The 14,828-nt window shown below is 52.7% G+C and overlaps 1 protein-coding gene across 1 annotated transcript in view; it reads left to right on the top strand.

The window, feature by feature from the left end:
• Nucleotides 1-14,828, top strand: part of IGSF21 (immunoglobin superfamily member 21) — a 273,439-nt gene that overhangs the window by 125,633 nt on the left and 132,978 nt on the right. The gene's annotated exons all lie outside the window — the stretch shown is intronic.

Raw genomic sequence — 14,828 nt, 5'->3', positions numbered from 1 at the left:
AGGATTTGGGTAATGCTTTTGGCAGAGGAGAGAGAACAGGACAGCTTCCTGCCTTCTTAAAAATCAAATTACTGATGTAGTCTGCCTTCTAATCTGATTACACATAGGACTGGTGTCTGGCACCAAGGTCTAAGGAGATCTGAGAAGGGATGTTGATAAAGATGAGCAGATGCCCATCTGCCCAGGGCCCTGGTGTTGGCAACAGGAGAACCAGCTTGGGGTCTTGGGAGCAAGTGTTGGCCTTTGTAACCACTGAGACACATATTTGTGTGCGTGGACCGGGCATCCCGGCCTGGTCTCGCTTTGCCATGAGGAAGTCGAGGCTGTCTGGGCTCCGGAGAAGCTCTAGTTGGCGTTGACTTTCTTGCCATGTGGCGCCCAGCTGTACATAGAACAGGGTGCCGCCATCTTGGGTGGAGAGCTCCCCTTCTGTGAGCTACAACAGGGGTTGGCACACCCTCTGGTGAAGCCCAGATAGTCAACATTTTCCTCTCTGGGGCCGCATGGTTTCTGTTGCAACCACCCAGTTCTTGCTCCAGTGCAGAAGCAGCCACAGAGAGCATGTCGATGGAACGGCATGGCAGTGTTCCTGTGAAATGTTACTTACAGACACTCGATTTTCGTGTAATTTTCACGTGTCGCACAGTCTCCTTCTTTTTTATTTTTTCAACCATTGAAAAAGGTAAAACACCACTCTGGGCTCATGGGTCACACAAAAACAGGCTGTAGGCTGCGTTGGTCCACCGGCCACAGCTTGCCAGCCGCTGATCAAAACCCGACCTTCTCCAACCTCTGCTGAGTTGTGTTGCCCTTTCTTCAAAGTGAAACCAATGGGTGATACAGTCAAGGGGAATTGCTCTGGAGGTAGGGGGTATGGCGTGGAGAGGGGGTGGGAGGTGCGGGCTGGGCGGGCACTGCTTGGTGATCAGGCATCTGGAAAGGGTTCCTGAGCTCCTTCAAGCTACTGCCACCCCCGCGTTGCGCGGTGCAAGGAAACCCAGCGTCAGAGGATCCTGCTGGGGAGGCCTCTCCATCCGAGCCATCACTCAGAACTGGGCGCCTAGCCTCCTTGCTGTCGGTCCAGCCTTGCTCTGAACCATCCTCTCCTTACTGTGCCTTCTTGCGCTGTCTGCCTTTGAGTCATTCTTTTCCGATCGCTGTGGTTACGCTGGGCGCTGTGACCTGGGTTCCTTTTAAGCAACATCATTGTTTTCCATCTTAGCCTTGTAGCCCTCTCCCATTTAGAATCACTCCGAGGACCCTCCACCCAAGCTCACAGCCTCCCGGAACCCACAGGTGTGAATCTGACATTTGATTCCCCTGAGGGCCCCAGCTTCAGGTGAGGTTCCCTTCCTGGAGACATCGCTGGGGCCTAGAGAAAGTCAAGGCATAAATGTTAAATAGTGCCGCGAACCGCATCACTAAGAGGCGTATTTACATGATACGGGAACCGCTTGGCTGACACACGCTGTGAGCGTCTCATTAGCACCTGGCAGAGGGCTGAGATAAATTAACTCCGCTCGCTGCCGACGATGGCACTGCGTCTCTGCCCCGACCTTCCGTGGAGTGAAGGGTAGCGAGAGGCCTGCCCGGCTGGCAGAGAGAAACGCGGAGACCCAATGGGAACAATAGGGGTGAAGATGGGAGGCATCTTGGAAACAGGAAAATACCAGTATGCATCTCATTGCTCCCCCATCCCTTGGAGCAGCTATCTTCACTCTTGTTTGAAATCGAATGTTCCTGCATCAGTGGTGAAAGTCTCCCTGCAGAGGTGGCTGCCAGGGTGCGGCCAACGGCAGTGCCAGGCCCAGGTGTGGGGAACCACGAGCAGCCTCCCACGTGGCTCACCTGTGCGCGCTCTCCCACGTGGCTCACCTGTGCGCGCTCTCCCACGTGGCTCACCTGTGCGCGCTCTGAAAACCGGGGATGCCCAGGTTCCAGTGCAGATGGAGACACCCCCTTCCCCCTTCCCCCTCTCTACTCCAGTGCTGAGCACCCCCAACTCGGTTCACCGCACGCACCCCACCTCCATCTCGGCTTGTGATCCCATCGACTGCTTTAAAAATCAGTTATGTCTCTTATGGGTGTCGGGCCCTGCCTATCAGGCTACGGGAGTCTGCCCTGATTAATTTATTTTATTTCGTTTCACATTCTTTGACCTGAAAGCGTCTCGAATCGGGGAGGGGTGGGGGTGGGGTGGTTGCAGATGTATGCAAATCACATGCAAATCGCGCACTGAAGCCAAGTGCCCGGGCCCATCCGATGATTCTGTGGCTGGAGTGCGGAAGCAGGCGCCGCCGATGGGGTACCGTCCCGGGGACCCGGGGAGCCCTGCACGCCTGTCTGTGGCGGTGGGGTTGGGGCGAGCGCAGGACAGGCGCAGACTGCGGGAGCAGCTCCAGGCGGCCAGTCCTTTCCTTCCTGCTGCCGCTCTGGCCTCCCCTCACCCGCCACCTCCTTTCCCAAGGAGCCGGCCGAATGGCCAGAGCTGACCCCGCTGGGGGCTCTGGGAGCCGAGACCCAGGCGGAGCTGCGGGAGGGACTGGGAGAAGCCTCAGTGGAAGCGCCGGTCTCCTTCCTGGGCCGGATCCCCCCAGGCAAGCCCCAGAGCTTCATTCCCCCCGCCCCTGCTCCCACCCCGAAACAGGGGGCTGCCCAGCTTGTTTGTTTTGTTTGCTTTCTGTAGTGTGTTTGCTTCCCTCCCCAGCTTCCTCTGCCCATCCTCCATGAATGAGCTCACAGAGCCCGCCTTGGGAGGAGATGAATAGATTACACAGGCCCGGCCAGCGCTGTGTCTCCAAGCCCTTTAGCCAGGAAAAGCAGGTCATTGTGATGAGGCTGCCTCTGCACGCTTGGCCCAGTGGGCGCAAAATGACCCAAAACGTGTGTCCCGTCCAGCAGCCTCCCCTCTGGTCCTAAAGGCATGAGCTTAGCAATGGGGTCATCCTACGCTTTCAGAAGTGCAGCGAATGCATTGGATTACTTGGGTAAATTGGGGGAGCTGATGGAGTGGTGTGAAGCAAAAGGGATCCTTCCCTCAGGCTCAACAAGACCTCTGGCTCAGCATTTGGGGAAAGTCTTGGCTTATGGAGCCCTTAGGGCTGGAGTAGGTGAGCAGGGATATAGGAGGAGGTGGCGAGGGCCTGCACCTTGGACACTTTGCCCCAAGGTCGAGCCAAATTATAGACAAAGATGGTGAAACTCTAGGAGAGACTCAAGAGAGTGCACATAATCAGAGCCCCTGGGTCTGTGCTGCCCACTGCGGCAGCCACTTCTCATATGTCGCTATTCACGTTTAAGTCCAACTAAACCAGGTTAAATTGGAAGCTCATTTCCTCAGTCAGACCTGCCACACGTGATCAGTGGCCGCCGCACTGGGCGGGCCAGGTGCAGAACATTTCCGTCACCAGGTACAGTTCTGTCGGACAGCCTGCTGTAGATGATTGAGGAAAATGTCATGGCCCCTCCTTGGAATATCCTGTACTTTCCTGATAAGAGGGAAAGGGGCTGCTCTTTGAGCCAGCTCTCTAGGCAAACTCACCCTGCAGTGAATTTCAAAAACAGCGAATTTCAAAAACAGCGAATTGTATTTGTTGTGTACCTTACCATCACTGGACTGCAGGGGACAAGGGGACAGAGTTAAGATTATCGTTCTCAAAAGACATCTTTGAAAACAGAGAGGACATCAGGGACATTTTCAGGCCCCTGAGGAGCGGGTATCATGGTCATCTCCCCACATTTTCTCCACTGTTGTGTGGGTCTCCCTCCCAGATTTGAGCTTCTCAGTCTTCTCCAGAGCTTGGGCACATAGCTTTGCTTTTACCTGCAAAATACACAGTGGCTAATAGGGTAAGGCTGTATATGTCACCCTGCTTATTCAACTTCTATGCAGAGTACATCATGAGAAACACTGGGCTGGAAGAAGCACAAGCTGGAATCTAGATTGCCAGGAGAAATATCAATAACCTCAGATATGCAGATGACACCACCCTTATGGCAGAAAGTGAAGAGGAACTAAAGAGCCTCTTGATGAAAGTGAAAGAGGAGAGTGAAAAAGTTGGCTTAAAGCTCAACATTCAGAAAACTAAGGTCATGGCATCTGGTCCCATCACTTCATGGGAAATAGATGGAGAAACAGTGGAAACAGTGTCAGACTTTATTTTGGGGACTCCAAAAATCACTGCAGATGGTGACTGCAGCCATGAAATTAAAAGACACTTACTCCTTTGAAGGAAAGTTATGACCAACCTAGATAGCATATTCAAAAGCAGAGACATTACTTTGCCAACAAGGGTCCGTCTAGTCAAGGCTATGGCTTTTCCAGTGGTCATGTATGGATGTGAGAGCTGGACTGTGAAAAAAGCTGAGCGCCGAAGAATTGATGCTTTTGAACTGTGGTGTTGGAGAAGACTCTTGAGAGTCCCTTGGACTGCAAGGAGATCCAACCAGTCCATTCTGAAGGAGATCAGCCCTGGGATTTCTTTGGAAGGAATGATGCTAAAGCTGAAACTCCAGTCCTTTGGCCACCTCATACGAAGAGTTGACTCATTGGAAAAGACTCTGATGCTGGGAGGGATTGGGGGCAGGAATAGAAGGGGACAACAGAGGATGAGATGGCTGGATGGCATCACCGACTCGATGGATGTGAGTCTGAGTGAACTCTGGGAGTTGGTGATGGACAGGGAGGCCTGGCGTGCTGCGATTCATGGGGTCGCAAAGGGTCGGACACGACTGAGCGACTGAACTGAACTGAATAGGGTAAGGGTGCAATGCCACCCTTGGCCAATGAGAGGCTGTCACCTTACAAGCAACCGATTTTAGCATTAAGATTGGACCTGGTTCTAGAACAGGGCTACCCTGTTAACCCCTGACTCAGAGGTTAAAGCGTCTGCCTGCAATGTGGGAGACCTGGGTTCAATCCCTGGGTCGGGAAGATCCCCTGGAGGAGAAAATGGCAACCCACTACAGTATTCTTGCCTGGAGAACCCCATGGATGGAGAAGCCTGGTGGGCTACAGTCCACAGGGTCACAAAGCGTCGAACACGACTGAGCGGCTTAACCTCCACTTTCGCTTTGGTTCTAGAACACAGCGCGTCCCTGGTGGCTCAGCTGGTAAAGAATCTGCCTGCAGTGCAGGAGACCCCCTGGAGAAGGGATGGGCTCCCCACTCCAGCAGTCCTGGGCTCCCCTTGTGGGTCAGCTGTAAATAATCTGCCCACAATGCGGGAGACCTGGGTTCGATCCCTGGGTGGGGAAGATCCCCTGGAGAAGGGGAAGGCTACCCACTCCAGTATTCTGGCCTGGAGAATCCCATGGACTGTAGTCCATGGGATCGCAAAGAGTCAGACACGACTGCGCGACTTTCACTTCACTCTAGAAAACAAATGATAAATGTTATCCTCTTCTTAGTCATTTCTATCCATTTATACCTGAACTTGGAGACTCATTCCGTGAGTCTGCTAACACTAATCTGAGTGAGTAGCGTTATTGAACGCTTACTCCATGCCAGGCATTGGATTGAGGGCTTTACAGACATGGCTACGTCTCATCTGAGGCTTCCCTATTGGCTCAGCTGGTAAAGAATCTGCCTGCAATGCAGGAGACCCAGGTTCGATTCCTGGGTCAGGAAGATGCCCTGGAAAAGGGAATGGCTACTCATCTCAGTATCCTTGCCCAGAGAATTCCATGGACAGAGGAGCCTGGCAGGCTATAGTCTGTGGGGTCGCAAAGAGTCAGACATGACTGAGCGAGTAACGCTTCCTTAGCATTTCATTTTCGCGCTGACACTGAGGCTGGTGGTATTGTTAAGCCTGTTTTTCAGAGGAAGACACTGAGGCCATCTGAAAAGGCTACGTCTTGGCTCATGCTGCCCCTTCCCTGGCTTCTGCAGGAAGTTCTAGACACTTCCTCCTCTGTGATTGCTCTCTGGGGGTCGGGGGTGTCTGCAGTCCAACTTGTATCTCATTAGGTCCAAACAGCTGTCTGTCCACTGGACCATGAGCATCCTGATCACAAAGGCCACGTCTTTTCCCCACTACATGCACAACGCTTAATGAAGAGCCATCTCAGTAAATATTTGCTACATGAGTAGATATTAGAGGTGGAAATACACATTTTGACAGACCATGCCAGGTAGCCCACTTCCGTATCAGGTGGGATTTTGTGTCCAGCTGATCGTATCTGTCTGCTCGGGGATTGAGTGTGAGTCTTTGTATCCTCAGGGGCCTTTGTGGAGTGTGGGGTTGAGGGGAAAGGAACATTTCTTATTCGGGAATGCTGTCTAAACTCATTTACTTGGAGGTCACCTGCCCGGCAGGCAAAGCCAAAGGTCTGTTACTGTCATAGAAATCCATTAAACAACCACAGAGAATCCTGGGAATTTAACCTCTCACAGCAGTTTTATTTTATCATCTTTCTTTTGTTCCGTCTCTTTCCTTCACGATTTGTTCCCCAGAGCTGCGCTGGGCCCAGGTTACGAGGCCACAGTAAGAGTGCCATGAAGCTAGATAGGGGGGCGATCTACCGAGAGCGATGACGCCGCCACTCTCAGAAGCCCCTTACCGCGCCTCCCCCACCTGGTGGGGAGTGTGCGCCTGGGCGTTTGTTTAGTGGTCGGAGATGCCTCCTCCATGATGCTGCTTGGCCGGGGTGAGGTCCTGCTCTGGGGCTGCCTCTGCAGTGTGGGTTTATGGCTGCTCTGAGCCATTAGAGAAAGGATTAAGCCCGGAGGCTGGGCACATGACTTCGGGCAGTGACCTAACCTTTCTGCTTTAGAAACCTCATCTGAAATTGGGCATGAAACCACCTACATTGCAGGCATAAACGAGATGATGTCTGCAGCTAAACAAGGCCAGTCCCTTTTATTCCACCCAACAAAAGCTTATGGGAACGGTTCAATAAACGGTCACCATTTGTCCTCTCGTGTCTCTTGGTAACAAGGGATCCAGAGAGGGAAGGTGTTGTGGGAGGACCGCCATGATGAGACTCCTGAGTTCCATCCTACCACCCGCCTTGCCAACAAAGATGGGCAGAGGTGATCCTTAAAGCTGGTACCCTCTTTGTTGCTATATGGTTACGCTGGTGAACTCACTGGACTTAATTCTTGGAAATGTTATCATATGGCTTAACCGTTTCAGTGGATCTTAGCCCTCTCTGAGCTTCCCTTGTGGCTCAGCTGGTAAAGAATCCGCCTGCAATGCGGGAGACCTGGGTTCGATCCCTGGGTGGGGAAGATCCCCTGGTGAAGGGAAAGGCTCCCCACTCCAGTATTCTGGCCTGGAGAAGTCCATGGACTGTACAGTCCACAGTCCATGGGGCGGCAAAGAGTCAGACAGGACCGAGCGACTCTCACTCTCACTTGCTCTCCCTGAAACAAGACGCTGCTTCGGAACGGCTTGGCTGGCGTGGGCTCTCTGTCAGGCTCCGTCCTTGCCAATGTTTTGTCATCTGAAACAAAATGGAAAATGATGATTATAAAGGGTCATTACAGTCCGATGATATCACAGGGGCAGGAAGGCAGGTGTACTCCTGGTGATGAGTGGAGACCAGGGCCCAGGTCCCAGAGGACTGGGCTGCATCACTCCTTGGCCCCTCTGGCTTGGAGCCCAGCCTGGCAGCCACTCAGTCTGGCTGCTCCTTGTTACCCTCCTCTCGGGTCTTACAGATCCAAGGTCTGGGGGAGGGAGGGATCGAGGAAGACACGAAGCCGTCTTCACTGAGCCAGGGTTAGGCTGGCTGAGCTGCCTTGTCCAGGTCTGCATCCTTCCCCCTGATCCTTCCCCCAAAGGGGCAGGCTTTTCCTGATGAGGAAGGTACCGTACCGAATTTTGTCACACCAGTCACATAAGAGGAAAGAGGAAGCACCAGAGAGAAGGCCCACCAAAGGGCAACTGATTATAGGATAAACGCAATGACAGAGAAAGGAAGCAAGCGTCGTTCCGAGTCTCGTTCCCTTGCAGTCTTTGAATTCCACCCTCCACCATAGATTGGATCTGCCCTGAAGCCCTATCCGACATCTACTCCGTGGGGTGGCGTGATGGGAGCTCCCTCTAGAGGTCACGGAGTGAATTGCTACTCCTGCAGCCCCGATGCTTGGTCTTGAAGGGAAGTTCGGTTGCAAAGGAGCCGGAGCTGTCCATTCTGCCCTTTAGAATTTTCAGAGGGGCTAGCGACCCACTCCAGTACTCTCGCCTGGAAAATCCCTTGGATGGAGGAGCCTGGTAGGCTACAGTCCATGCGGTCGCCAAGAGTCGGGCACGACTGAGCGACTTCACTTTCACTTTTCACTTGCATGCACTGGAGAAGGAAATGGCAACCCACTCCAGTGTTCTCGCCTGGAGCATCCCAGGGACGGGGGAGCCTGGTGGGCTGCCGTCTATGGGGTCACACAGAGTCGGACACGACTGAAGTGACTTAGCAGCAGCAGCAGCGAAAGCATACCGACAGCTGGGCCTCATCCTACAGTTCCTGCACCGTAATCTTCCAGACTGAGACCTCAGGACCGAGTCCTGGCGTTTGGGAAACTGGTAGAGGGGTGGCTCTATTCATTCCTTCAACATTAGTTCAGCACGTGGTGACCGAGTCAGATACTTCGAGGCACCGGGAGCGCATCAAGGAATAAGACAACTAGATCCTAAATTCATGGACTTTACCTGGGGGCTGGGGGACCAGGAGGCAGCTGAAAAGATAAGCACGAAAACACCAGATAATGGCAGGGGTGTGCTGAGTCGCTCAGTCGTGTCCAGCTCTTTGCGACTCTATGGACTGGAGCCCGCCAGGCTCCTCTGTCCATGGAATTCTCCAGGCAAGAATACTGGAGTAGGTTGCCATGCTCTCCTCCAGGGGATCTTCCTGACCCAGGGATCGGACTCCAGTCTCCTATGTCTCCTGCACGCAAGCACGCTCTTCACCACCAGCTCCACCTGGGAAGCCTTGAATGATAACGGTGACGCACATCATTAAAATAGGCTGATGTGATGGAAGGGGACTGGGTGGTCAGGAAAAGACTCCCATTTAAACTGAGACCTCAGAGGCAATAAGGACCCCACCATGCCAAGAGGGGTAAATGGGACACTCTGGGCAGAGGAGAGAGCAGATGCAAAGGGCCTGTGTTGGGGCTGAGCTTTGTATGTACAAAGAACAGAAGGAGAGCCCACTGCGTGGCAGGAATGAAGTGAGTGAAGGAGAGTTAGGAGACGAGGTGAGGAAAAGGGGCGGGATCACTCACGCAGGCCTCGAGCTTCAAGCCACGGGGTCTGGAGTGGGTCTAAGGGCAGCAGGAAGCTTTGGGGGGGGGTGTGTCTAAGCAGGGAAGTAGCAGGATCTGGTTACCTTTACTAAAAGATCATGTCTGGTTGAATGGACCACGGGAGGTAAGACTAGGAGCAGGGTTATTAGAACAGTTCAGGTAACAGAGGCTTGGGTGGGGATCAGGACCGCGGTCGTGGAGGTGACGGGAGGGCAAAGAAACTCTACTGTGACTTGGAGGTAGAGTCCAAAGGACTGGCTGACAAGCGGAGGGCAGGGGAAGGCAAGATTCAGGGTGGCACCTGGCTTTCACGGTTTCACCACCAGATGTGGGATGGTGCTGCTTACTGAGACTGGGGGTACGCAGAGGAGAAGGTCGGAAGGATTTTTTGTCAGCCATGTTAAGTTCCAGGTGCTGCTAAGATGTGAAGATAGAACAGTCAGAGGAGCAGAGGAAGCTAAATCCAGGGTCCTGGGGAGAGATCAGAACCAAAAGATTTACCCTTGGAGGTCAACAGAGTGTGGATGGACCTAAAGCCAAGGGCCTGGACAAGCTGACTTGGGGGAGGGGCCAAGCGAAGGGCACCTAGGGTGGACCCCATGCGCCCAGAATTTGGAGACAGAGAAGTGAGCCAGTGAGAGGTTGAGAAGCAGCAGCCAGCAAGATATGAAGAAAGATGACGGAGCGAGGCGACCCGGACCCCCAAGGAAGAAAGTGGTCCGAGAGAGAGAAGAGTCATCTGCACCCAGAGCTGCAGGGAGAGGACTTAAAGGGATCAAGGAGTGTCCGCAAATTTGCATCATGGAGCCCGCTGGCGGCCTGGATCAGAGCAGCCTCCTTAGAGAAGGGGCAGAAGCCTGACTGGAGTGGGCTGAGGGGGGCGCTAAGACCAGCTGTGGCAAAGCCTTGAGGTTGAGACTATTAAAAGGGTTTGACCTTGAACTTCTGGGCAAACCTTTGCTGACAGCGTAAAGACACCACCGCTTCTATTTGGTCCATCTCCATTTGCATGTTGTTCATCAGCTAGCAAATGCCTTACCTATTCCAAAATGCCCCAGTCTTGCTACCCAGAACCGATGGCATCTCTTTTCAAGACTGTGAAGGTGGTTGCATAGGGGAGTCTAGCGGGACACAGCAATGCATTTGGTATTTGAAGGAAAGATCCCAGCTCTATCCATCCCATGAACTCAGTGGCCTGTGGATGTCAGCCATTCCCAAGACCCTACTCAGCACTGAGCATCATACATGGGGCTGGACATGCAAAGGAGGAGATGGGGGACCCCCTTCCCTCCAGGGAGCACTTCCAAGTCCAGGCATCATTAAACTGTAAAGGTCTGTGATTCATTTCCCCTAAGCGTCTCCCACATCCTGCACTTCGGACTCTTGTTGACCATGATGGCTACTCCATTTCTTCTGAGGGATTCCTGTCCACAGTAGTAGATATAATGGTCATCTGAGTTAAATTCACCCCTTCCAGTCCATCTTAGTTCACTGATTCCTAAAATGTCGATGTTCACTCTTGCCATCTCCTGTTTGACCACTTTCAATTTGCCTTTAGGTTCCTACGCAATATTCCTCTCTACAGCATCAGGCTTTCCTTCCGTCACCAGTCATGTCCATTACTGGGTCTTGTTTTTGCTTTGGCTCCATCTCTTCATCTTTCTGGAATTATTTCTCCACTGATCTCCAGTAGCATATTGGGCACCTACTGACCTGGGGAGTTCATCTTTCAGTGTCTTATCTTTTGCCTTTTCATACTGTTCATGGGGTTCTTAAGGCAAGAATACTGAAGTGGTTTGCCATTCCCTTCTCCAGGGGACCATGTTTTGCCAGAACTCTCCACCATGACCCGCCTGTCTTGGGTGGCCGTACACAGCATGGCTCATAGTTTCACTGAGTTAGACACGGCTGTGGTCCGTGTGATCAGATTGGTTAGTTTCCTGTGACTGTGGTTTTCAGTCTGTCTGCCCTCTGATGGAGAAGGATAAGAGGCTTACGGAAGCTTCCTGATGGGAGAGACTGGCTGAGGGAGGAACTGGGTCTTATTCTGATGGGCGGGGCCATGCTCAGTAAATCTTTAATCCAATTTTCTGTTGATGGGTGGGGCTGTGTTCTCTCCCTGTTGTTTGATCCAAGGCCAAACTATGGTGGAGATAATGAAGACACTGGCGACTCCTTCAAAAGGTCCCATGATGCACTGCTGCGCTCAGTGCCCTGACCCTGCAGCAGCCACCGTCACCCACGCCTCCGCCGGAGACTCCTGGGCACTCCCGGGCAAGCCTGGGTCAGTCTCTTGCGGGGTCACTGCTCCTTTCCCCCGGGTCCTGGTGCACACAGGGTTCTGTTTGTGCCCTCCAAGAGTCTGTGTCCCCAGTCCTGTGTATGTTCTGGCAGCTCTGTGGTGGGGTTACTGGCGACCTCCTCCAAGAGGGCTTATGCCACACCCAGGTCTGCTGTGCCCAGAGCCCCTGCCCCAGTGGGCAAAGCTAGTGGAGGTGATGGAGTTCCAGTTGAGCTATTTCAAATCCTAAAAGATGATGCTGTGAAACTGCTGCACTCAATATACCAGCAAATTTGGAAAACTCAGCAGTGGCCACTGGAAAAGGTCAGTTTTCACTCCAATCCCAAAGAAAAGCCACACCAAAGAATGCTCAAACTACCTCACAGTTGCACTCATCTCACACGCTAGCAAAGTAATGCTCAAAATGCTCCAAGCCAGGCTTCAACAGTATGTGACCTGTGAACTTCCAGATGTTCAAGCTGAATTTAGAAAAAGCAGGGGAACCAGAGATCAAATTGCCAACATCCATTGGATCAAAAAAAAAGCAAGGGAGTTTCAGAAAAACAGCTACTTCTGCTTTATTGACTATGCCAAAGCCTTTGACTGTGTGGATCACAATAAACTGTGGAAAATTCTGAAAGAGATGGGAATACCAGACCACCTAACCTGCCTCTTGAGAAACCTGTATGCAGGTCAAGAATCAACAGTTAGAACTGGACATGGAACAACAGACTGGTTCCAAATCAGGAAAAGAATACATCAAGGCTGTATATTGTCACCCTGCTTATTTAACTTCTATGCAGAGCACATTATGTGAATGCCAGGCTGGATGAAGCACAAGCTGGAATCAAGATTGGCATGAGAAATATCAGTAACCTCAGATATGCGGACAACACCACCTTTATGGCAGAAAGCAATGAAGAACTAAAGACCCTCTTGATGAAGGGACAAGAGGAGAGTGAAAAAGTTGGGTTAAAACTCAACATTCAGAAAACTAGCATCATGGCATCCGGTCCCATCACTTCATGGTAAATAGATGGGGAAACAGTGGAAACAGTGACAGTTTATTTTCTTGGGCTCCAATATCACTGCAGACTGCATCCATGAAATTAAAAGATGCTTGCTCCTTGGAAGAAAAGCTATGACCAACCAAGACAGCATATTAAAAAGCAGAGACATTACTTTGCGAACAAAGGTCCATCTAGTCAAGGCTACAGTTTTTCCAGTAGTCATGTATGGATGCGAGAGCTGGGCTATAAAGAAGACTGAGCACCAAAGAACTGATGCTTTTGAACTGTGGTGTTGGAGAAGACTCTTGAGAGTCCCTTGGACTGCAAGGAGATCCAACCAGTCCATCTTAGAGGAGATCAGTCCTGAATATTCACTGGAAGGACTGATGCTGAAGCTGAAAGTCCAGTCCTTTGGCCACTTGATGAGAAGAACTGACTCACTGGAAAAGACCCTGATGCTGGGAAAGATTGAAGGTGGGAGGAGAAGGGGACGACAGAGGGTGAGATGGTTGGATGGCATCACCGACTCAATGGGCATGAATTTGAGCAAGCTCCGGGAGTTGGTGATGGACAGGGAGGCCTGGCGTGCTGCAGTCCACGGGATTGCAAAGAGTCAGACATGACTGAGCGACTGAACTGAACTGACAGAGTCTCCCAGGGGTTTGTGTGAAACACAGGAGATGCCTAGAGAAAAGCCTCTCCCCTCACCCGCACAGGGGCCGTGGGCTGCCCCCGTGTCCCTCTGGCCTCCTTTCCACCTGGCCGAGTCTTGCTCACTCCCTCCTCTGCGAGGCCTCCTGGCTGCACTCACCAGGCCGAATTCCGAGCTCCTGCCGCTTTCGTTCCCTCGGCATTTTGTGCGTTCTTTCTTTGATTAGAGAATCACCTGGGACTGTATTGGTCTTGTCTTTGTGTCTGTGGCTGAGTTTTGTTTCTCTGCTTCTCAGAGGTGTGCCGTGGTACCCACAGGACCAGAGTCCTCACTGGGCATCTCTGGATCCCGAGGGAGTGACTGGATGGGCTCCTGAGGGGTCCTTGGGTCCCCAGAAAGTAAGCCCAATATGCTATGTGTGTTATTTAGGGAAAGTGAAGTCGCTCAGTCGTGTCCGACTCTTTGCAATCCCATGGACTGTAGCTTACCAGGCTCCTCTGTCCATGGGATTTTCTAGGCAATAGTGCTGGAGTGGATTGCCATTTCCTTCTCCAGGGGATCTTCCTGATCCAGGGATCGAACCCAGGTCTCCCACATTGTAGACAGATGCTTTACCATCTGAGCCACCAGGGAAGTCCCAATATTTAGGGAAAAGGGACCCAATATTCTCTAAAGGGTCTGTGATGCCCCCTCAAAGGCTGAAACGGCAGCAGCTACTGTCCAGGGCTTGTGAGGGTGGTGTGTGGTAAGCATCATTGCCTCCACCCGTGCGTCACCTGGGCAGCACTCAGGATGGGTCCCGGAGACCAAGAGACAGCAAGGCTGTGACAGGAAGCCTGTGGTCCTTAAGCTTTCTGGGGACCCAAGCGGGTAGGGATACTGCAGTCAGCTTTAGGTGGGAAGAGTGGGGTGGTTTGGGCTCAGTGCAGATGCCACAGGCCAGTCAACCCAGATGGGCGCACAGACACCCTCGGATGGAAGAAGGAGATAAGAGGGGGAGAGGCACGCTCGCTTTGGCAGCTCTTCCTGCTGCCTGTGGCGCGAGAGGAGGGGCTCTGACCAGAGAAATCTATCCTCTTTGGGGGATTAAGATCAGGTTTCTGATATTGGCAATGAGACCATTTCTCTTCTTGGAGGTGCTTACTTAAGGCTGATAAGAGCTCTTGGCTCCCGAACTGTTGGTGACGGGGGGCGGGGGCGGCTGCCAGCTGTTGGAGTGGGTGACCAAGTAAACAAGAGTTTCTGCTGGCACACGTGTGGGCTCCACCAGCAACAGGCTCCCCTGCTGGGCGTCCGTGCAGGGAAGACAGGACAGACTGGCAGACCCGAGGTGGATGTGTTGATGGGGAGTCTGTCCTCACCAAATGCAGGCGAGAAAAGCCCAGTGGCTGGGGGCAAACTGTCCGGCTGTGTGACCTTGAGCAAGCGACTGCCCCTCTCTGAGCCTCGGGAGCGTCATCAGTGAAATGAGAGTGAAGTGAGGTGGTCTCTGTAGGAGGCGCTGTTTCCTGCTTTGCAGCCAACACCCTTTCCTTGGTTTCTTCACCCCCAAGCAGACCCAGCCTGGGAGGGGCGGCTGGCCCTTCCTAGCCACGTTCCGCCTGGGGTGAGGTTTAGGCAATTTTGCATCAGGGCGGA

This window comes from Ovis aries, chromosome 2 (assembly GCF_016772045.2).
Source record: "Ovis aries strain OAR_USU_Benz2616 breed Rambouillet chromosome 2, ARS-UI_Ramb_v3.0, whole genome shotgun sequence".
Taxonomy (NCBI): Eukaryota; Metazoa; Chordata; class Mammalia; order Artiodactyla; family Bovidae; genus Ovis; species Ovis aries.
The sequence above is the reverse complement of the archived record's forward strand: the minus strand, read 5'-3'. Positions and strand labels throughout refer to the sequence as shown.